General features: G+C 42.9%; 1 long non-coding RNA gene across 1 annotated transcript; it reads left to right on the forward strand.

The window, feature by feature from the left end:
• Nucleotides 1–23,166, forward strand: LOC311609989. Its single transcript, XR_014792887.1, has 3 exons — nt 1–174; nt 21,154–21,507; nt 22,754–23,166. It is a non-coding gene; the product is annotated as an uncharacterized lncRNA (long non-coding RNA).
• Nucleotides 23,167–24,622: the final 1,456 nt, after the last annotated feature.

Raw genomic sequence — 24,622 nt, forward strand, 5'->3', positions numbered from 1 at the left:
ACAGGAAGGAGGGAGGGCACATCCCACCAGTCTGTACAGAGGTGCCTGGGAGCCTTACTGGACCTCGAGCTCTTCTCTCAGAGGGAGGGACAGAGCAGGCAGCAGTCATCATGGAGTTCCCTGCAGCCTCTGCCCACAGCGGACTTGTCCCCTGGCTGGGGCTCCTCCTGGCTGGTAAGGAAAGGCAAATCCCTGGGAATGGAAGGGAGGCTGGGAGGCAGAGAATGACCAAGATCTCCTGGGGAGGACGGCACTCTGGAAGGGGAAGGAGGACTTCTCTTTAGACCAGAATGAAAGGACAGGGGCCCAGAGTAGGAAGAGAGAGGGGGTTCAGCAACAGGAAAATCTCATGATGTGGAAGTGGTGAGGGGCAGGAAAACCTCAGTTAAGGTTCATTTGCTAAGTTATTCATCAAAGAGTATTGGCAACTGACCACAGTAATAACAATTTATTTCAGGTGATAGCAGAAACATTTTAACCAGGGTTGCTAAACATTATTCCCAACACCACCAACAAATATAAAAATACAACATGGGACATGGTCAACTGTGGGTCATGCACCCACAGGTTTTTGAAGCCTATTGCAGGCATGGGGGTACAAGATCAGAAAATGCCCTTCCCACTTGCAGCTTACACTATACAGGGAGAAAATAGACAAGAAGAGATCTACTTGTGACATCAGGTACCCACAAGCCCTGAAGGGCACAGAGTGGGCACAGGTCATTGATTGAAGATAGAGGGTCTTTAGATGACATCATAAGGGAAGGTCTTCCCAGAGGCTGCTGAGTGACAACTGGGATGTGAGGGCAGTAAGGAGATCAGCCACACAGACAGCTGGGAAAGAGAATACAAAACAAAAAGCTTAGTTTCTGAGGTGCTTAAGCAATGGTGGCCATGTTGCTGACCTTGACCAAGAAGATGCACACATGAACTCACACACAGGCCAAGGCTGAGAGCTGACGACAAGTGCCTCATCTCTCCACCCCAATACATAGATAAAAATACTGATCAATTACTCTCTTCCCTTCTAGTCTTCCCTTCCAGTCTTCCCATCTGGATCCCGCCCACCACTGTGCGACTTTCTATTGCCTCGACCTTTGCTGCTGAAGGGCAGGATGTGATTCTACGTACCCGCAATAGTCCTCCTGGTGCTTTAATCTTTATGTGGTACAGGGGAATAGAGATGGAGCACTCTAATTTAATTGGGTTTATTTCATGTAATTTAAATCAATATGTAACAGGGCCCAAATACAGTGGTCGAGAGACAGCAAAACTTGACGGATCCCTGATCATAAGAAAAGTCTCTCCAAGCGATCTAGGACTCTACATGGTAGTAGCTGTCCTCCCAAAATTACAAAGCGCAATAGGATTTGGATGGCTCAATGTATACCGTGAGTGATTGCTCTCTGAACTCTAGTTTTCGGGAGGGGTGAATTCTCCTTCACACACAGGACTGTCAGCCCTGAATTCTCCTCCATCTCCCTCTGCATTATGTCCCAAGCTTGGTTTGGGCATTTAGTGGAGGACACACACAGTGAAGACAAACTTCCGGAGCTCAGAGTTTCTGTCCCCGATTCCAGCCCCACAGATATTCACCACAGAGAGGACCAATTTGATGGGAGTGAGTCAGCAGAGGGAGACCAGTCTCAGTCCAGGTCCTTGGGCCCATTTCCCTGATCATGTCCCTGAGATAGACTGGGCAGGACTCTGTAAGAACCTGGCCTGAGAGGCTCCCTGCATTCTTCACAGAGAAGCTCAGCTGGGACAGCCCCTCTCCAGGCTTCTGTCACAATGTCCAACCTCCAGAAACCCTGGCGAGCCTGTGTCTGGTTGTGTTTTTCCTCTTGGGAAGGGCTGAGTAAGAGCAACAGTTTCCCATGTGCCAGAGTCAGAAGGTCCTTGAGCTTGTCACCAGCTTCGGTTGAACCCTAAGAGTCATGTCTGGACAGAGATGGAGCCTGTGCGTGGAGAGCACAACTGGAGAAGCTCCACAGATTATTAGCTGAATGTTCTGGGGGGACATAGGAGAGCCCAGAGAAAGGTTAGTGTCCCAAGGGAGGAGCAGGAGAAAAGATTCTCCTGGCTGCTGCTCACACACCAGGGATCATTCCAGGGGATTCTTTCGTGAAGTCCATAAATAACAAATTTCTCTTATTTGATGTGGCTATGGCTGCAGATAGACCTCAAGTGACTCAGATCAATTCCTCATGTGATTGATTCGTGATTCTGCTTAGGGAATGTATTGCCTGTGCCGCACATTCCCCTTCCCAATATTTATGTTAGATATTGTGAATATTTTCCTTCCCAATATTTATGTTAGATATTGTGAATATTTTCCTTCCCAATATTTATGTTAGATATTGTGAATATTTTATGATTAGTCCATTGTCAGCCTGGCAGGAAAAGATTCATTTTACTTCATTTAGGGGAATGTGCGGCACAGGCAATACATTCCCTAAGCAGAATCACGAATCAATCACATGAGGAATTGATCTGAGTCACTTGAGGTCTATCTGCAGCCATAGCCACATCTTTTCCTCCAATCCCAGTGGCCTTATTAGATGCCTTTGGATACCTAGGTCAATCATTGGTTCATATCCTTTCTTCATAGCCATCTCCGGCTCAGAGGGGTAGATTTAGTTTGATGAGTAATGGAAAATTTAGAATTAATGAATTTTTGCTGTGTAACCAAATTACCCTCATAACAATCAGAGTCAGGGCTCAAATATTTGAGGCAAGAGCATGGCCCCAAGTCTCCAGCCCACACTCAATCATTGTCACCCTCTCTTTCTTCACAGGGCCAGTGAGTATGCCCACATTGCTAGCCAGCAATACCACAGTCACAGAGAATGAGGATGCAGTGGTCATGACTTGCTACACAGATGCAAGTACCATCAACTGGTTATTCAATGCTGAGAGTCTGCGGCCCAGGGAGAGAATGAAGCTGTCCCAGGACCAGAGAACCCTCACCATAGACCCTGTCAGGAGAGAGGATGCTGGGAAGTACCAGTGTAAAGTCTCCAACCCCATCAGCTCCATTGAAAGTGCGCCTGTAGAGTTAAATGTCAAGTACCAGTGATCTACCTCCTTTCCCCTATGTTCTTGAACTAAGAAAAAAAAAAAAAAGTACCTATTAGATTTCTTGTGGTAGTGGAAATTGCTTAGACTTGCTTTGAATCAATAAATACTAAAAAATGTGAGCTAGCATTGTCATTATTGTTGATGTAAGGTAACATACCACATTGGATCCCATTTCTGGTTGGTCCCATTTGCAGCATCTCTGAAATGGAGATGATACCATGTACTTCACAGGAATCTGAGCTCTCTCCCATTTCCAGGGAGACATGTGGAAGGTACCTGGTCACTTGTGATGATGGGAATAGTCAAGAGAACACCTATGTAAGATGCAACCGTGACCTTTGACTTTTCTCAAATTACTAATGCCCTCTGGAATATTCTTTTGGTTATGTTAATAGACTTATTTGTATAAGTTAAGTAGTACCCTGTACTCTTTGTTGATAGAATAGAATTGGGTACTTTGATAATTTAAGCAAGGCTTAGCAAATGTCCTAGTTCAAACTGATGCCTGTCTTATCTAATCAAAGAGTAACATGCAAATTGACGGTACATCTGCTACACCCACAAGCTACACCCACCAGCCAATCAGGATTAAATATGCAAATAAACCCAACCAAGATGGCTGTGAACACGGAGGGCTGGAGGGAGGCTTGGGTTTCCCTGGTAATGGAGGAAGCCAAGCTTTCTGACTTCCCTTGCCAGCCTAGGGCTCCACTCAAGGCTACACAATTTCAATGATAGAAGATAAATAAATCCAAAGAGGAATGGTGCCAGCTATGGAGTTGGAAAGAGCTGGAGGGGAGGGTTTTCCCCGGCGATGGACGAAACCAAGCTTCTGAAGCCCTGGTCTGCCTTGGCATCTGCTTAAAGATACAAAGTTTCAATTATAGAGGATACATAAATCCCAACAGAAATGGCTGCTGCCATGGAGCAAGCAGGAGGTTTGGCTCCACTTCAGGCTACAAAGTTTTAATTATAGGAAATAAATAAATACTAGATACCAGGGCCTAATCTTGAGTTGCTCGGGGGCGTGGCTGGCCTATAAACCACCACAGGCCCCTCACCTAAGCTGCCCCACATCCCAAGGGAACCCCCCACCATGATCCAGGTCACCCTTCAGAGCAAACCAGGTGGCCCCCACCCATGCACCAGGCCTCTATCCTATCTAATAAAAGAGTAATATGCAGTTTGACCATCACTACAATATATAATTCGGCTGCCCCCATGTGGTCAAAGATCCTGCCCCATGTGGACACAAGACGGCCACCACAAGATGGCTAGCAGGGGAGAGCAGTTAGCAGTGACCAGGACGGCAGAAAAGGGAAGTTGGGGGGTGACTGGGCCTGCAGCGACTGTCAGCTGTCGGACACAGGCCTGCAATGGAGAGCAGTTGTGGGGTGTGTGTGTGAGACGAGGCCTGTAGGGGAGGGCAGTTAGGGGCAAACACGCTAGCATGGGAGCAGTTAGGCATCAATCAGGTTGGCATGGTAGCGGTTAGGGGGTGATCAGGCTAGCAGGCATAAGAGGTCAGGGGCAATCAGGAGGCAGGCAGGCAAGCAGTGGGGAGCCAGCAGACCTGAATTGTGAGAGGGCAGTCAGACATCTCTCAAGTGGTCCCAGAATGGAGAGGGTGCAGGCTGGGTTGAAAGATACCCCCAACTCTGTGCATGAATCTTGTGTCCTTGGCCACTAATAGAATTATAAATGACCTCTCCTTTTATGGACCTAATTTTGACCTGAAGACTTGTAAGCTGTTTGAGAGGTAACTGTCACCCAAAGCTAGAGAGACTGCAGGTGCACTGTGAGGGTTGAGGCAGCCTAACCTCAAGTGCCTGTTTAATCTCACATTTCAGGTTTCATAGAAAAACCTGCATCAAAGCAAACTATAAGGTGAATGTCAGTTCCTCTGCACTTAGGTAATTAATCAGACCAAATTGAATGATATAAGCCATATATGTGATAAGATCCAAATACTCTTCTTCCTTGGAGATGACATTCGATCAAAGGGAAGGTGACTATAGAGGGAAATGTAATGTTTCCATGGAAAACTCTAGAAGCACAGCCTTCTGGGAGATCAGATGCTAACTGTTCAGTCTCTCAGCTATTTTGCATCTATTTATAAATGGCTGGGAACTTACACTTTATAAATTTCAGGAACTGATGGCGATGCAAACAAGGCCTCTGGTCATGGCTAAAAGGATGTAGTGTTTCCTTCTGGTGTGTGAAAAGTAGCTGTTATGCACCAGAGGCCTCATTATTCCCTCAGAATCTCAAACCTTTCTTCCTGACTAGGCCTCTTACCTCTATTTTTTTTTTTTTTTGAGGATTTCCTTTAGAAATGTAACTGCAGTTTGTAATTGCAGACTCTTTCTCTGTCCATTTGAAATTTACCTAGGTCTCCTTAAAAGCTTCTTGCCTCCTGGCTGGAGTGGCTCAGTGGTTGAGCATCAACCCAAGAACCAGGTCATGGTTCAATTCCCAGTCAGGGTATATGCTTGGGTTTTAGGCTTGATCTCCAATAGGGGTGTGCAGGAACCAGCCAATCAATGATTCTCTTTCATTATTGATGTTTCTTTGTCTCTCCCCTTTTCCCTTTCTCTCTCTGAAATCAATAAAAGTGTATTTTTAAAAAACACAACTTCTTGCCAGTGATATGATTCATAGAATACCTGCCTTGAGGGTTTGGTTCCATTCTATTGTTCATAATTTTATTTGGGGTGATGAAAATGTTTTAGTACTAGGTAACATGGTGGTTGAACTCATTATGGCTACATTGCAAGTGAAATGTTGACTTTGAAAGGATTAATATCTTGTTATGAGAATTTCATCTCATAAAAATCATTATGCTTACTGAAAGAAGCCCTACCAAAAGGAGAACATATGATGTAAGAAAATGCAAACTAATCTATTAAGATAGACAGGCAGAGTGATTGCCTGATCAATGCAGAGAGAGGTTCTATAAAAGCACATGAGAAACTTTTGCACGACAGGGATTGTGTATGTGTGTCAGCATTCACCGGATTATACAGTTTACATATGTGTTGTTTTTTGCCTGTCACTTATACCACAATCAAGCTGTAATCATGTTTTGATGTCATGAATTGCTTGTGTAGTTTGGGAGGGAAGAACCCCTTTATTCTGTTATTATTGTTCTCAGGTGGGAAGACCCTGGATGTGCAATAATGACAACAGCTGGCCTTTCTTCAGCACACACTGTGTACTGGGCAGTTCATGTTTATAACTTCATTTAATCACAGAAAGCAGTTTAACTCATTTATTTCCCTCGAGTTTCCCACCTCCTGGCCGTTTCAATTGCTATGCCCTATGCCTGGACCTCTTACTCTTATTCCTATCCCCCTCCCTTCAGCTCTTGGTTAACTAACGGGCTCTCCCTCTATTAGTTGCCACTCTTCAGGAAAGTCTCCCTGGTCCCTCAGTCTAGGTTCAGAACCCAGTTATGTGAAATCATGACGCTCCATATTTCACCCTTCAACCATGATCACATGTGTAACTTCTTTACGCATTCTTTGCTCACCAATTGCTGACGCTGCTCTAAGGACTGGGGGTTCAGGTTTCAGAACAGACAAAATCTCAGTCATCATGGACATGGTATGCTGGTGATGGAGTCGCCCAGTAACACACACAGCAACAACAGTAATAATGTCATAGCATGGTTAGAGTGAAATAAGGCAGATGTGGGGTGATTTTATTTCTTTCCATTTAAAGATGTTGGAGCAGCAAAAAGGAGACAAGCTAGTTGGAGGAGACAGAGCTGGAGATGAGAGCAGATGGAATAAGAGAGGGAGGGGCCAGAGTCAGAGGTCTGGCTTTTCTATGAGTGACCTGAGGAACCTCTGGAGGGCTCAGAGCCCAAATGGGGGGTGAGTGATCTGTGTTTAGTGAAGGCATCCAAAATTTAGCCTTTCTGAAGTTCCTATTTTGGGATATTTATTTCAAGCTTTTAAGAAACAAAACTCAGAAAGAAATTTGGACCCCTCTCCACACTTTCTAACTCTAACCCCCACCCTAACCCTAACCCTAACCCTAATCCTAACCCTAACCCTAACTCTAACCCTAACCCTAACTCCCCCTCCCCACAAGCACAATCCTGCCATAGATTCAGAAGGAAAAACTTGCTTTAGTAAAAGAATCAGGATGTTCGTCTTTGCCTACTTTTCTCTGCACCTGTGTGGCTACTGGGTGGAGGGCAGGGAGCCCAGTGAGGAGGCAAGTACAGTCATCCAGATGACAGGTGAGGGTGGTCAGACAAGTGTGGGAAGAAGGGGTCAGTTCCTGTATTTGTTGAAAGCATGGAATCAAGAGGATTTTCTGAAAGATTGGATGTGGGGTGTGGGAGAAAGAGATCCAGGAAAATTCTGGAGGTCAGAAGTTTGGCGAGGATCAAGGATCTTAGGGCATCTTGAAATGCCTTTTAGATATTAGTTGTCAAATAAATAGTTAGACATCAGCAATAATGTCCAATTTGTCTCTTTCATCCACTCTCATGGCTCTAGATCCCTGGAAAGTGATGGATAGATACATAGTAGGAGTACATTACATATTGCAAGAACCAACAAATGAACAATCAGATCCTATCATGGATACTCATACATAATATTTTATAGTGACTGAAAAAATATAGAGATACCACAAAGTTACAATGCCTGTAGGGGGCCTTATGAACCCATTTGTTTTTGTAAGTCACATAAGGACCTTTCTCTAGAATTCATGCTGTATGCATTTTGGAACCATTTAAGTTGAATATGAAAGTGCATGCTCACGTACTGGTGAAAATTAGGGACACTTACAAACACAACAAAGGATCAGCGTAAGCAGTGAGTAGTGATGCCATAAACACGAATTTGAGGAGAGGCTCCAGTGCTGGGTCAGAACTAGGACAAGGCATCAGAGGCAGTGTCCCAGCTGTGCAGTGGTTTGTCTGAAGCCTGTTCAGCAACAAGGGGTGGTATTGAGGCCTATGTGCCTCCCAGACTCCATTTTGTTTGAAGAATTCTACTCAGCCTAACCCTATTTACCTCCATCCTCATATGCTGTTGCTTATCAGGACCTGAAGTCCAGGTGACAGCATCCAGAATGGTTGTTGGCCTAAATGAGATGATGATGACCACCTCCTAATGTAGTCACAAATAATACCAAACAACTGATTTTGCAACAGAAACCCATCAGGCCATAAGGAATGAAATATACAATGTCATGCTAGGGAAAGGTCTAAATCCAAGAATACTGTACCCAGCATGGCTATCAATCAAAATTGAAGGTGAAATCAGGAGCTTCACAAACAAAAAAGAACTAAGGGAGTTTATTACCACCAAACCAGAAATGCAAGAAATGCTAAAGTGTCTGCTGTAAAAAGAAGAAATAGGAATTGAAGAAGGAGCACAGGTGTATTGAATAAAAATGGAGACAAACAAGAACCTATCAATAATAACTTTAAATATAAATGGATTAAATGCCCCAATCAAAAGACATAGGGTAAAAGATGGGATAAGAAAACATGACCCATATAACTGCTGTCTACAAGAATCCTACCTCAGAAAAAAAGACACACAAAGACTGAAGATGAAGGGATAGAAAAAGACTTTTCAGGTGAATGGAAATGAAAAAACAAACAAAAATAAAAGCGGGGGTGGGAATACTTATATCTGAAAAATTAGATCTCAAACTGAAGGACTTAAAAAGAGATAACAAAGGCCACTTTTTAATACTAAAGGGAGCAATTGAACAAGAAGAAATAACTCTGATAAACATATATGCACCCAATACAGGAACACCCAAATACATAAAATACTCCTGACGGATATTAAAGCAGATACTGACAGAAATACAATCATAGTAGGAGACTATAATACCCCACTATCACCATTGGACAAATCCTCTAAACAAAAAATCAGCAAAGAAACATCAATTCTAAATGACTCACTAGACCAGATGGAATTAATTGACATCTTCAGAACATTTCACTCCAAAGCCACAGAATATACATGCTTCTCAAGTGCACATGGGTCATTTTGAAAGACAGACCATATTCTTGGACATAGACAAAGTCTCTTCAAATTCAAGAACATTGAAATTATATCAAGCATCTGATCAGATCACAGTTGCATAAAACTGAAAATCAACTACAATAAAAACAATCTAAAAAAATCAACCACATGGAGACTAAATAGCATGCTATTAAACAATGATTGGGTTACCAGAGAGAACAGAGAAGAAATAAAAATCATCTTGACAATAAATTACAATGAAAATACAACAATCCAAAATCTTTGGGGAAAAGTGAAAGCAGTCTTGAGAGGGAAGTTCAAAGCTCTACAAGCCTACTGCAAAAAATAAGAAACAATGGAAATAAATTACCTACCCCTACAAATCAAAGAGTTAGAAACAAAGCAACAAGAAAAGCCGAGTGTAAGGAGAAAGAAGGAAATAATAAATATCAGAGTGAAGATAAATGACAGAGAGACAAACAAAACAAAACAACAACAACAACAAAAAAAACAACACCAAAACCAAACCAAATAAAACAAAAAACCTGCAGAAAACAACCAATACAAAAGATCAACAAAACCAAGAGCTGGTTATTTAAAAGGATAAACAAGATTGATGAATCTCTAGCCAGGCTCACCAAGAAGCAAAGAGAAAGGACCCAAATAAACAAAATTTGAAATGAAAGAGGAGAAATAACAACAGACCCAACTAAAGGATTGTTAAAAATGCTATGAACAACTCTATTCCAACAAACTGGACAACCTGGAGGACATGGATATATTCCTAGAAAAATACAACCTTCCAAAACTCAATCAGGAAGAATCTAAACAACTCAACAGGATAATAACTATAGAAGAAATTGAAACAGTAACCATAAAGTTTCCAACAAACAAAAGCTTAGGGAGTTTTACTAAACATTTAAAGAAGAACTAAAACCTATCCTCCTCAGACTATTCCAAAAAAATTCAAGAGGAAGGAATGCTTCACCAAGCTCATTCTATGAAGCCAGCATCATCCTAATACCAAAACCAGATAAAGACAACACAATGAAAGAGAATTACAGGCCAATATCCCTCATGAAGGTAGATGCCAAAATCCTTAACAAAATTCTAGCAAATTGGATCAAGCAGTACTTTAGAAAGATCATACACCATGACCAAGTAGGATTTCTCTCAGGGATGCAAGGATGGTACAATAACCGCAAATCAATAAACGTGATACATCACATAAACAAATTGAGATGACAAAACATAGTCATATCAATTGATGCAGAAAGAGCATTTGATGAAATTCAACTCGCAGTTTTGATAAAACTATCAGAAAGGTGGGAATAATAGAAGGATCATACCTCAACATAATAAAAGCCATATATGATAAACCCATAGTTAACATCATACTCAATGGGCTAAAACTAAAACCATTTCTCCTAAGAACAAGAACAAGACAGGGATGTCCACTCTCATTGCTCCTGTTCGACATAGTATGGGAAGTATTAGCCATTGCAATTAGGCTACAAGAAGAAATAAAATGCATTCAAATTGGAAAAGAAGAAGTATAGCTATCCTCATTTGCAGATGACATAATATTGTACATAAAAAAAACAGAAAGATTCCATCAAAAACTAACAAACTTAAATGAATTTGGCAATATAGCAGGATACAAAATTAAAGCTGAGAAATCTGTGGTATTTCTATACACCAATAGTGAACTTACAGAAATAGAGACTAAAAAACAATCCCATTTACAATCAGACCAAAAAAATGAAGATACCTAGGAATAAACTTATCTAAAGAGGTAAATAAAGGACCTATACAAAGAAAACTACAGGATACTGAAAAAAGAGATAGAGGAAGATTTAAACAGATGGAAGAACATAACATGTTCCTGGATTGGTAGACTCAATAACTTTAAAATGTCCATACTACACAAAGCAATCTATAGATTAGTCTTGGGATATATTCCTAGAAGTGGAATTACTGGGCTAAATGGAATTTCCATTTTTAATTTTTTTGATGAAACTCCATACTGTTTTCCATAGTGCCTACACCAGTCTGCATTCCCACCAGCAGTGCAAGAGGGTTTCTTTTCTTTTCTTTTCTTTTCTTTTCTTTTCTTTTCTTTTCTTTTCTTTTCTTTTCTTTTCTTTTCTTTTCTTTTCTTTTCTTTTCTTTCTTTTCCTTTCCTTTCTTTTCTTTTCCTTTCCTTTCCTTTCCTTTCTTTTCTTTTCTTTTCTTCTCTTCTCTTTTCTTTTCTTTTCTTTTCTTTTCTTTTCTTTCTTTTCTTTTAAATATATTTTATTGATTTTTACAGAGAGGAAGGGGGAGAGACAGAGAGCTAGAAAGGTCATTGAGAGAGAAACATCGACCAACTGCCTCTTGCACACCCCCCACTGGGGATGTGCCCACAACCAATGTACATGCCCCTGACCAGAATCGAACCCTGGACCTTTCAGTCCGCAGACCGACACTCTACCACTGAGCCAAACTGGTTTCGGCAAGAGGGTTTCTTTTTCTTCACATCCTTGCCAGCACTTGTCATTTCTTGATAGTCATTCTATAAGTGTGAGATTGTCATTTTGATTTGCATTTCTCCATGACTAACGACTTTGAGCATGTTTTCATAAGTTGGTTATTTTTAAATGACAAAAAAGCGATAAACCAAGAAGATCATGGGAAGATGTAGAAAGTTAGTGGAAAAGAAATGTTGAGAAATATATTTATTTTGTATGAATAATAGAACCTGATTATGGGCATATTCTTACAATTTAACCTAGCAAGGATTACTAGCTATATTAAATAAAATAGAAGCTTTACAAACAAGGCCCTCTAGAACAGCTGCTGAGATACAGGATATTTAATGATTAAACTGTTACTGTCTTCCTTGACTTGGGAATGTTTAAATGGTAATTGTAATTTATAGCCTTGTTTCTGCATAAACCTTAAGATTATAGCTTCCAATTGCAAAACTAGCAGGGCACAGATTAATAATGAATACTTGAGTATTTCCAATGGGAAATATAAGGGCCATAGTAAATGGGAACCCATCTCATGGTCAGATGATAATAATTGAAGAGTTGTATAGGATGTCCTCAAACTATGAGTAAATGTCATACTAGAGGCAAAATACAGAGAAATGAGACATAGCAAAATTTGGATTATAGGTTAGAAATAATCCAGACTGTTTTTCTCAGTGAAGGCCCATGGAACCTGCCTGCCTCCCATTTACCTGCTTTTCACTTTTGAGAAAATTCAGCCTTGACTTCCATCCAAGGTTATAGTCTTGGCCCATCCCGAATGGTCTGTTGTTCAGCAAGACAAATTCTCACACCAAAGCTTCCTAGCAATGAGCCTTCTTCTCCCTGTGGGAGCACATTATCCAATGAAAATGTTGGTCATTACTGCATCCTTTATATTGACTCTTGACCAAAATTTGAAAGTGTTGACATAAAAGGGCCACATACTCAACCTGATAAGCTCTGGGGAGGCCTGTGGTGGTACTTACAAACTCAGATCTGCAGTAACTACATAGGATGTTCTGAAATGAAAATGTTCTAAACAAAAGTGAGCCATGGTGGATAGTCAAGTGTTAGGCCAAACTCTTTTCTAACAAAGGCCAATGTTTAGTTTAACAGAGCCTGTGTACAGTAGCATACCTATGGAATGTTTGTGTAATTTCTATATTTCCAGACTTCCTACTGCATTGCAGAACACCTCATTGTTATTGTCATCGTGTTAACTGTTGACTGTTAACTATTGTGCACCCACCCATGTAAAATTAGTATGTGTCTACTTGGTTTATTTTTTATCCGATCTCAGAGATTTCCCCACTTTGCTTTCTTCTGCCTTCTAATATTTCACCAATGGATTTCTTGTAACCCCCATGCTTTCTGCTTTGATTGTAATGTATAAAATAAGAAGTAAATATCCCATTTTCTGAAGCATTTTTTTCAGTCATTGAGCTTTGGATTTCTAGCAATTCTAATCAATTTGGTTCAAATAAACTCATAAAAATTATCTACAGATTTAAACACTTCTTACATTGGCAGCCAAAAATTCCTACACAGTTTACATATCCTCATCTCCTGAGGCAATTCCAACTTCTAAGCATGGGTATTTAATAGAGGCCCAGTGCATGAAATTTGTGAACTTTGTGTGTGTGTGTGTGTGTGTGTGTGTGTGTGTGTGTGTCCCTCAGCCTAGCCTGCACCCTCTCCAATCTAGGACCCCTCGAGGGATGTCTGACTGCCTGTATAGGCCCAATCTCACATTCATCATCTCACAATCCAGGACTGCTGGCTCCCAACTGCTAACCTGCCTGCCTGTATGATTGCCCTAACTGCTTCTGCCTGGCAACCTGTTCTCCCCTAACCACTCTGATTGACACCTAACTGCTCCCCTGCCAGCCAGATGCTCCGCTCTGCCATCCCCGGCCAGCATGGTCACCCCTAACTGCCCTCCTTTGCCAGCCTGGACACCCACAACTGCACTCCACTGCAGGTCATTTTGTAGTGTTCATCTTCTGTCCACATGGGGCGGCCATCTTTGACCACATGGGGGCAGCCATCCCGTGTGTTGGAGTGATGGTCAATTTTCATATTACTGCTTTATTATTTAGGATGGTGACCTGCCCTTACCTTGCATCTATCCAGAGGCCTGTCAGAGTTTCTTCATCACCACAAAAGACACTCTTATCACCCTTATAAATCATAAAATTCCAAGTATTTTTGTTGCTCAGTTCTAAGAACCAGGAAATAACACCAAATATCTTTTTATAATAATCACATAGGGAGATTGAATTTTTTGAGGTGGGATCACTTACCTAGAGTCCCACAGCCTGAATGTGGACTCAGACATGCCAGGTTTTGGCACATGGCATTTATGTTCCACCCATTTCCATGTTCCCTCCTATATCAGATAGACTGAAAGGTTAAATAATCCATTCCCCCACTCCTTGTGATTGAGAGTCCAGATGTGAATTAAACTCACCCCCTGAGATGCACTGTGATGTAATTTGGAAGCTGGAATGTGGTCTGCTGGGTGGCCTCTGGCAAACACAGCTCATTCTTTACCTGTGGGATGGCACTGTGCCAGCGCAACCTTAAAACCTGACTTTCAGTTACTAGTCTTTAACTTTCATTTCTCTAGATCTTTAATAATTTTATAAGCCCCTAATTATTTATCTGAAAACTTTCCTACACAAATGTTTATGGAATGTTTATCTGAGACCCTGTCTCTTCTTAAAAGTTAAACTCGACGAGTACAGGGCCAACCGATTTCCTGCTCTCTTTGGCATTCCCAGGGCCCATCCCTGACCTGAAACACCACAGATACTCAGTAAAAACTCATGAAATGGATGAGGGAAACCCTGTAATGGAAGATTGTCACCCCGTGTGCCACTTTCTCTCAGATCATGTTCCTTATCCATCCGATGGCTTGGTGTCAGCCTGGGAGGAGGTCATATCCTCTTTTCATATAGATACGACACTGGTCAGGTGTTTACCCCACTTACAGTCAGGAAAGGGGAGAAGGAACTTCCTAATAGTGAGGGGTCAGACCACTCTGATTTCATTGACAGGAAATCAAAACCCTCCCCACCCTCATCACTTCAGGGCCTGGAAAGCAGCCCATGTTTTTCCTTTTATCACAGATTCCTGACCGGGCAGACATTCTGGATTTTTCATGCCAGGAAAAGTTTCTACCAAGGCAGGAGCGTGCTCACCCTCACCTCAAGAAAATTAGGGGATGACTCCCCTCCCCAAGGACCCCGGTCTGGATACAGCTGTCTGTGGCCCCTAAAGACATCTCACAGACCCACGGTGTCCTGGGAAATTCCTCAACAGGATGGGAGAGGAGAACCCAAGATCTGGGGTTTCTTCCATCTCAGAGGTGCTGAGGGTACCACTGGGGCCTTCCCTCCACTAACAGATGAACCCACAGAGTTTCTGGGTTGACACTTCAGGTGGAGCTGCTCCTGCTTCTGGGCATTGGGGGAGGCCTAGAACAGATGACAGAAAGCTACACAGGGGACTGGATGCAACATTTCAATCCTGTGATGGGAAACACAGAGGGAATTTTGGATATCCACCACCCAGGAAAGCAGCCTCTCCCAAAAGAGCCCTCGCCAGGCCCTGGCTTTGAAAACCTGGAAAGCACATTTTCCTGAAACAGCACATCCACCAGACTGGACAGATTTCTGGATACTGAACTCATAATACTCTGGACAAAGCCAGTTCTCTCACTGGGCCCAGCTTGCCCTGGGATGGAGTCAGAATGTATGACACACAGGGACTGGGCCATGGATGGCTGGCTCTTAGTCTAGAGGTCAGAGCTCACCTATGTCCAGGACTCACAGTGAGCTCCCACCTCTCGTGCCTGGTCAGCATTCGTAGAGCAGTACCTGACATTGCCTGCAGGTCTCCTTTTGCTTTCCAAGGGGCAATATTGAGATGCACCTACCTACAGAACATAGGAAATTCACCCTTTTTTTCAGGCTGAATACCACTTTTTATTTTTTTTAAAAAAATCTTTATACTTCAGATTATTACAAGTGTTCCTCTTCCCCCCACCATAGCTACCCTCCAAATGATTCCCCACCCTACCCCATGCCCTTATCCCCTGCCACTGTCTTCATCCATGGTGTAAGACCTTTGTCCAATCTCTTTTGCACCCCTCTCATCCCTTTCCTATTGTTAATTGTTACTCCACTCCCTTTCTATGTCTCCGACTCTATTACATTCATCACTCCATTCTGACCATCAGATTTTTTTATTCACTTGATTTTTATATACACTTGTTGGTAGGTATATATTTGATGTCATTTTGTTGTTCATAATTTTCATCTTTACCCCTTTCTTCTTCCTCTTCTTAAAGAATATTCTTCAGCATTTCATGTAATCCTGGTTTGGTGGTGATGAACTCCTTTAGCTTTTTCTTGCCTGTTAGCTTTTCTTTTCTTTTCTTTATCTGACCTTCTATTGTGAATGATAGCTTTTCTGGGTAGAGTAATCTTGGTTGTAGGTTCTTACTATTCATCACTTTGAATATTTCTTGCCATTCCCTTCTGGCCTGCATAGTTTCTGTTGAGAAATCAGCTGACAGTCGTATGGGTACTCCCTTGTAGGTAATTAACTGTTTTTCTCTTGCTGCTTTCAAGAATCTCTCTTTGTCTTTTGTCCTTGACATTTTAATTATGACGTGTCTTGGTGTGGTCCTCTTTGGATTCCTCTTGTTTGGGGTACTGTGCGCTTCCTGGGCTTTTAAGTCTATTTCTTTCACCAGGTAGGAAAAGTTTTCTGTCATTATTTCTTCTAATACGTTTTCAATATTTTGCTCTCATTCTTCTTCTGACACCCCAAAAATTCTGATGTTGATGAACTTAAAATTGTCCCAGAGGCTCCTTACATATTTTTGCATTCTTTTTCTTTTTGTTTTTTTGTTTGAGTGTTTTTCTTTCCTCATATTTCAGGTCTTTGGTTGGATTCTTGTGGTACATTGATGTAGAGTAGAGTTTATTTCACACAGTGTATGCTTAATTTCTGACTGGTTCTTTTCCTTTTTCTTTTTTTTTCTTTTGCATTCTAATTAAGGTCCTTGAATGTCTCACCAAGCTTCTCAGTGGTTTTTAGAAGATTCCTGAGTACCTTATAAATGTGGTTTTGAACTCTATGTCATCCAGTAGTGTGCTTTCCTTCATTTCATTCATTCGTGACATGTTTCTTTGTCTCCACATTTTGGCTGCTTCCCTGTGTTGATGGAGTGGTTTTGTGTGGTAGCTGACCTTTGAGAGCCAGTAGGTAAGCCTCCCCAATCACTTGAGGTGGACACTCATAGTACAGTCCTTTGTGGGCTGAGTGCTACGTCTTGGTTTAGTTAAGCCTTGATTGGTACACTGGGAGGAATTGACCTCTAGGCCAATTGGCTGTGAGGTCCTGCTGTGTCTATAATGGAAGAACTGTGGTGTTGGAGACACATGTATGGTGCAGGACTTGTTTCAGTGGGGCTTTGGTGCTCACTGAGTATGCTTCTTGAATTTGTCACTTATGGATATGAGGAGTTGAAATATGGTATCTCACACTGACCACTAGGTACACTGGCTTCTAGATCTCCAATGGGGTGCAGGTCAGATACTGTGTGAGGCCGCCGTGCAGGAGCTACAGCAAGAACTATAGTTTTCCTCTTCTTTGCTTGGGGTTTGGAGGTTTTGGAGCTGTCTGAACCAGGCTGCAAATTTTGTAGGTTAAACAGCAATAGGGCAGGCCATTCATATGCAAAAACCACTGCTTGGAATGTGAGTGGGTTTGTACGTTATGCAGGGTGGAATTCAGGGCATCACTAGGCTATGGCATGGCAAACAGCTATGGTTGCCCATCAACTATCTTTTTGTCTCAGACCATGTCCCTGTGTCCCAGTGCAAAAAACAATTATTCCTGTGCTCAGATCTGCCAGCTAGCCACCCTCACTTTCTGACCCAATGGCAGTCCAGCTGCTCCCCATAGGAGTTTGGGTCCTCCACATCTCCCCATAAACTGGATTTCAGAGTAAATGGGACCTTGTCTCTCTTTGGGTTGAGGAAAGCAATGCCTGCCTTCCTCCCGTATCGTGCCTTCTTACCTCAGCTTTTCAGCGCTGTGCACTTCACAATGCTCTTTCCTCTTTCAATCAAGAACTTCCACTCAGCTTGCTTTCCCGTGGTTCTGGGTGATAGAGGTATGGTCTTTTAGTTGCAGTTTTGAAATTGTTGTGCAAGGCAGCAGTTTAGGTGTTTAAGAACGCCTATGTGTTGGATTCTCTTCAGGAAATTTATTTATTTATTTATTTATTTATTTATTTATTTATTTATTTATTTATTTTAAAATATATTTTATTGATTTTTTTACAGAGAGGAAGGGAGATAGATAGAGAGCTAGAAACGTCAATGACAGAGAAACATCGACCAGCTGCCTCCTGCACACCCCTCACCAGGGATGTGCCCTCAACCAATGTGCATGCCCTTGACCAGAATCGAACCTGGGACCTTTCAGTCCACAGACCGACACTCTACTACTGAGCCAAACCAGCTTCAGCAGGAAATTCACTCTTGAACTAGGCTTTGGCTAAGGAGGTGCAGAAGGAGACCTATTTCCATCCCCTGACTAATAGCTTTTTCTAGGCCCCTCCATATTGACTGTACTGTCCCACATGCTCTTTCCAGAAACTGAGAATGAAATGGGGCCGTGCAAGAAACCTGATAAGCCCAGGGGGCCCAATGGCAGGCCTGACAAGCTCAGTGACGCACAGTGTGGTCTTATCACAAATGCCAACTGGGCAGGTGATGGCCAGTAGTCATGTCACAGGACCACAGATTCCTTAGGAAATGTCAGACTTTACGTTAAGTGAGACCTTTCCCTGTTCTTTTGCATCATGGGTAACATACCTTTGACATCTCATACATCTAGCAAATTTTCCTTGCTAGACCCATTGAAGGCAGAGCATGTGGGGCCAGAATACAAGACTACAGAGTGCTCATGTTGCCTGGTTCCCTGCAAGCCTCTGTACCTGCTGTAAATATTAATTATCCTGGACACTCCAATGTAAAAATAATACATGTTTCACCATTTGGCTTTTTATTTATTTCTAGAGACTATCTTGTTATGCTTTCTCTCACTTTCCAATAGCTTTCATGCAACATTTTTCATCTTCTCCCTTGATTATAATGTATAAAATAAGCAACAAAACTGCTGTTCTTCTCAGAATTTGAGATCTTGCTTCCAGTCATATGATATCAATTCAGCTGAAATACTCATATCAATCCTCCACAGGTTTGGACATTTCTTACATTGACAGGGTTCAGGGACAGCTGCTTTTATAGGGATTTCTATGGCGCTCCCCATCTCATAACTGGAACCACAAATAGGTCAGATATGGTAACCTCAAAAAGTCCTCCAGGCAGAGGAATGAGACTGCCCAAATAGTCAGTGAGGACATGGACAGGGTCAACCAATTAGAGAGAGAGGGTGTCCTTGAAAACATTCCTCAAGGATCTTGGAGCCTGCAGCCCCAAGAGCTCCAACCAAAGTCCATACTTCACATCTTACTCTTCACATCTGGAAATTGCATGTCCTCTCTGGGAACAATGTCCAGGCTGGTGACAACCTAAGATAGAGGAAGGGTCCCTCTGCAGTTATCACCTATCTTGAGCCATTCTCACCGCCAGTTTCCTCTCTGGCCTTCCTGTTGGGAAGAGTTACCATCTTCCTGACACATTTGAGAATATGGGAAGACCCAGTGTCCAGCTGGGTTTCAGTGTCACATCCAGAAATAACTGCCAGTTTGGGGCCTGTGGGGTTCTCTGTGTGGTGCTGACACACCCAAGACCAAAATGAAGCAGGGGCCAATGCTGAGGTGAGCCATTCATTTTCTCAGCAGGACATGTGTCCCCATCAGCCTTGCTGTTGCAAGTGGGCTCCACAGGCCAGTAAGACCCACCTTCCCTGAGAACTTACAGATGCAGAGTCTCTGGTCCACTGCATACCTGCTGAGTCAGAATCTGCATTTTAAGATGATCTGGAAACCCACCCTGTGCACAGAACAGAGGTATGTCTCTCCATTCTCACATCATGGGGTCTCATTCTGGCATTTAGGCAAGCTGTGCAGCTGCTGAACCAGCCTGTATAAAATGTCACCTTGGTATCCTAATCCTTACAAAGTTTAACAGGAGATCCAATATACAGCAGGGGCATCCTTTGGCAATTTTCTGAGGGGGGTCCAGACCGTTTACTCTGAAGGGAAAATTTAAATGTGCACTGGCTGTGGAGAATGACCAGGAACTGGATGTCCCAGGCCAGTACTTTTATGGGCACGTGTTTGTGCATGTGTGTGTTTGAGTGTTAGTTTTCAGAGTCTTCAGCAGTTTGCAGCGAATCAAAATGCAGAGATAAGGTAAATTGAAAGGGGCAACATGGTTGGCAAATAGGAGGGCAGGAAGAGGGAGGTCCTGGGCTCTAACCCCGCCCTTGCCCACATGACCAGGGAGGTTATCTTGCCCCAAGAGGAGGCTCAGATCACAGGAAGGAGGGACAGCATCTCCCACCAGTCTGGACAGAGGTGCCTGGGAGCCTTACTGGACCTCGAGCTCTTCTCTCAGAGGGCCCAAGAGCAGGCAGCAGTCACCATGGAGTTCCCTGCAGCCTCTGCCCACAGAGGACTTGTCCCCTGGCTGGGACTCCTGCTGACTGGTAAGGAGAGGACAATCCCTGGGAATGGTAGGGAGGCTGGTAGGCAGAGAGTGGCCATGATCTCCTGGGGAGGACGGCACTCTGAGAGGGGAGGCAGGGCTTCTCTTTGGACCTGAGTGAAAGGAAAGAGGCCCAGAGTAGTATAAGAGAGGGGGCTCAGCATCAGGAAAATCTCATGATGTGGAAGTGGTGAGGGGCAGGAAAACCTCAGTTGCAGTACATTTGCTAAGTTTTTCATCACTGAGTATTGAATTTTAAAAACTGACTACAGTAATAACAATCTATTTAAGGTGATAGCAGAAACTTTTTAACCAGGGGCGCTAAACATTGTCTTTACCACCAATTACAAATATTAAATTACATGGGACTTGGTCAAGCCTGGGAACAATCATTCATGCACTCACAGGTGTTTGCAGCCTATTGCAGGCACAGGGGCATAAGATCACAAAATCCCCTGCCCACATGCAGCTCACACTATATGGGGAGAAAAGAGACGGCAAGAGATCTATTTGTGCCTTCATGTACCCATAAGCTCCCTGAAGGGCACAGAGTGGGGACAGTTCAGACAGTGAAGATAGAGAGTCTTTAGAGTACATGGTTAGGGAAGGTCTTCCAAGAAGGCCTCTGAGTGTCAACTGTGACCTGAAGGCAGTAAGGGGACAGCCACACAGACAGCTGGGAAAGATAATTCAAAACGAAAAGCATAGGTTCTGAGATGCTGAACCACTGGTGACTTTGACCAAAGACATGCACATACAGACTCACAAACAGACTAAGGTTGAGAGATGAAGAGAAATGCCTCATCTCTCCATCCCAATACATAGATCAAAATACTGATCAATTTCTCTCTTTTCCAGTCTTCCTCTTAGCCTTCTGGATCCCACCCACCACTGCGCAATTTGCTATTGTCTCAACCAATTCTGCTGAAGGGCAGGATGTGATTCTGCGCACCCACAATAGGCCTCCAGGTGTTGCAGGCTATATTTGGTACAGGGGAGAAAAGACGGAGTACTCCAATTTTATTGCATCTGTTGCATGGCGTGTAAGACGATACAGAACAGGGCCCAAATACAGTGGTCGAGAGACAGCAAACCTTGAAGGATCCCTGATCATAAGAAAAGTCACTCCGAGGGACACAGGAACCTACACTGTAATAGCAGTCCTTCAAAATTCACAAAGAGAAATAGGATTTGGACAGCTCAATGTATACTGTGAGTGATTGCTCTCTGTCCTCTGGGTGACGGGTGGGGTGAATTCTACTTCACACACAGGACTGCTGGCCCTGGACTCTCCTCCATCCCCATTTGCATTGTGTACCAAGCTGGGTTTGGGCATTGAGTGCAAGACACATACAATGGAGACAAACTTCCTAAATCAGAGTTTCCTTCCCAGATTCCAGCCCCACAGACATTCACCACAGAGTGAAGGTCCAATTTGATGGGAGTGAGTCAGCAGATGGAGACCAGTCTCAGTCCGGGTCCCTGGAACCCTTTCTCTGACCATGACCCTGAGATAGACCCTGCAGGGCTCTGTAAGGACCTCGTCTAAAAGACTACCTGGATTCTTCACAGAGAAGCTCAGCTAGCACAGCCCCACTCCAGGCCCCTGTCACAATTTCCTGGCTCCAGAGGCCCTTGGGAGCATGTGTCTGGTTGCCCTCCTGGGAAGGGCTGAGTGAGAGCAACAGTTTCCCATGTGCCAGAGTCAGAAGGCTCTAGAGCTGGTCATGAGTTGGGACTCAACCCTAATAGCCACATCTGAGCAAGGATGGAGCCTGATCCTTCACCTGAGACTGTGTGTGGAGAGCAGAACTGGACAAGCTCCCCAGATTATTAGCTGACTGTTCTGGGGTACTTAGGAGAGTCCAGAGAAAGGTCAGCATCCAAAGAGAGGAGCAAGAGAAAAGGTTCTCCTGGCAGCTGCTCATCCACGAGGGATCATCCCAGGGGATTCTCTTGAAGTCCATCAATAACAAATGATTCTTATTTGAGTAGTTTTCCTTCCCAATGTTTATGTCAGATACTGATAATATTTTATGATTAGTCCATTGTCAGCCTGTCAGTCAAATATTCATTTAACTTCATTGAGGGGGAAGTGAGGCACAGGGAGAATCAGTCCATAAGCAGAATCATGAAGACCAGGAGGAATTGATCTGAGTCACTTGAGGTCTATCTGCAGTCATAGCCACATCTTTTCCTCCAATTCCTGTTGCTTTATTAGATGTCTTTGGATCCCTAGATCAATCAATGGTTCATATCCTTCCTTCTTAGGAGTCTTGAACTTAGAGGGGTAGATTTGTTTTGGGGATTGATGGCAAATATAGAATTAATTAATTTTTACTATGGAACCAAAATACCCTCATAACAATCAAAGTCATGGCTGAGATCTTTGAGGCAGGAGCATGGTCCCAGTTCTCAAGCCCACACTCAATAATTCTCACCATCTCTTTCTTCACAGAGCCAGTGAGTGTGCCCACACTCCTAGCAGGCAACACCACAGTCGCAGAGAATGAGGACGCGGTGGTCATGACTTGTTACACAGATGCGAGTTCCACCAACTGGCTCTTCAATGCTGAGAGTCTGCAGCTCAGGGAGAGGATGAAGCTGTCCCAGAACCACAGAACCCTCACCATAGACCCTGTCAGGAGAGATGATGCTGGGAACTACCAGTGTCAAGCCTCCAACCCCATCAGCTCCATTGAAAGTGCGCCTGTAGAGTTGGATGTCAAGTACTAGTGATCCTTTTACTTTCCCCTATGTTCTTAAACTAAAAAAAAAAAAAACAAAAAACAAAAAAAACTTATCAGATTTCTTGTGGTGGTGGAAATTGCTTAAAAGACTTGCTTTGAATCAATAAATACTGAAGCAATATATATTGATGTTGTCATTATTGTTGACCCAAGGTTACATTCCACATTGGATCCCATCTGTGGTTGGTTTCATTTGCACCATCTCCACAATGAAAGGGGCACCATGTGCTTCACAGGAGGTACAGTCATTGTGTGATTACTGGAGGGCATAAGAGATAAGCAGACAGGAATCTGAGTTCTCTCCCATTTCCAGGGAGATGTGTGCAGGGTGTATAGACACTTGTGATGATGGAATAGACAAGGGAACACTTATGTGAGATGAGACAGTGACCTTTGTCTTCCCCCAAGTTACTAATGCCCTCTGGAGTATTCTTTTGGTTATGGCAAGCGACTTCTTTGCATAAGTTCAGTAGCACCCTGTCCTCTTTGTTGATAGAATAGAATTGGAAACTTTGGTAATACAAGTAAGGCTTAGCAAATGTCCTAGTTCAAACTGATACCCACAGGATTATAAAACAACTTCAACTTTTACGCTGCTAAATTTGACCTGATGAAGACTTGTAATCTGCTTGAGAGGAGGGCATCACCCAAAGCTAAAGAGACTGCAGGTGAAGTGTGAGGGTGAGGCCACCTAACCTCAGGAGGCTGTTAAATCTCCCATTTCAGGTTTCATAGAAAAACCTGCATCAGAGCAAACTATAAGGTAAATGTCAGTTCCTCTGCACTTAGGTCATTAATCAGGCCAAATTTAATGACACCAGCCATAAATGTGATAAGATCCAAATACTCTTCTTCCTTAGAGATCACATTTGATCAACGGGAAGGTGAATATAGAGGGAAATGTAATGTCTGCATAAAAAAAACTCCAGAAGCACAGCCTTCTGGGAGATCAGATGCTATCTTTGTTCAGTCTCTCAGCTATTTTGAGTCTCTATTGATAAATGGCTGGGAACTTGCACTTCTTTATAAATTTCTGGAACTGATGGCGATGCAAACTGGGTCTTGGCTGAAGGGATTTCGTTGTGTTTCCCTCCGCTGTGCAGAAAGTAGCTGTGTTGTGAACCAGAGGCCTTATTATTCCCTCAGAGTTTCTAACCTTTCTTCCTAATAAGGCCTCTTACCAGTATTTTTTGGAGCATTTCCTTTAGAAATGTAACTGCAATTTGTAATTGTAGATTCTTTCTCCGTCCTTTTGAAATATACCTAAGTCTCCTTAAAACCTTCTTTTTATTATGCTTTTACAGGTTTGAGGAGTATTTTATTTAATTTTTCATTTTTTTTATTGTTTAAAGTATTACACATAGTAGTACATATGTCTCTTTTTATTTCACCCATTGACTTTCCCCAGCCTTCTCTACCCCCTGTCTCATGCCTCATTCCATGCCCCGCCAGTGTTTTCCGTTCATAGGCTGTGCTTATATGCATGCATACAAGTCTTTTGGTTGATCTCTTTCTCTCCTGCACACCAGAGGAAAACACAACTGCATCCTTTCAGCCAAAACCCAGTTTGCATCGCC

The sequence above is a fragment of the Pipistrellus hanaki genome (assembly GCF_964339955.1).
Source record: "Pipistrellus hanaki genome assembly, chromosome: 15".
In the NCBI taxonomy this organism is placed as follows: Eukaryota; Metazoa; Chordata; class Mammalia; order Chiroptera; family Vespertilionidae; genus Pipistrellus; species Pipistrellus hanaki.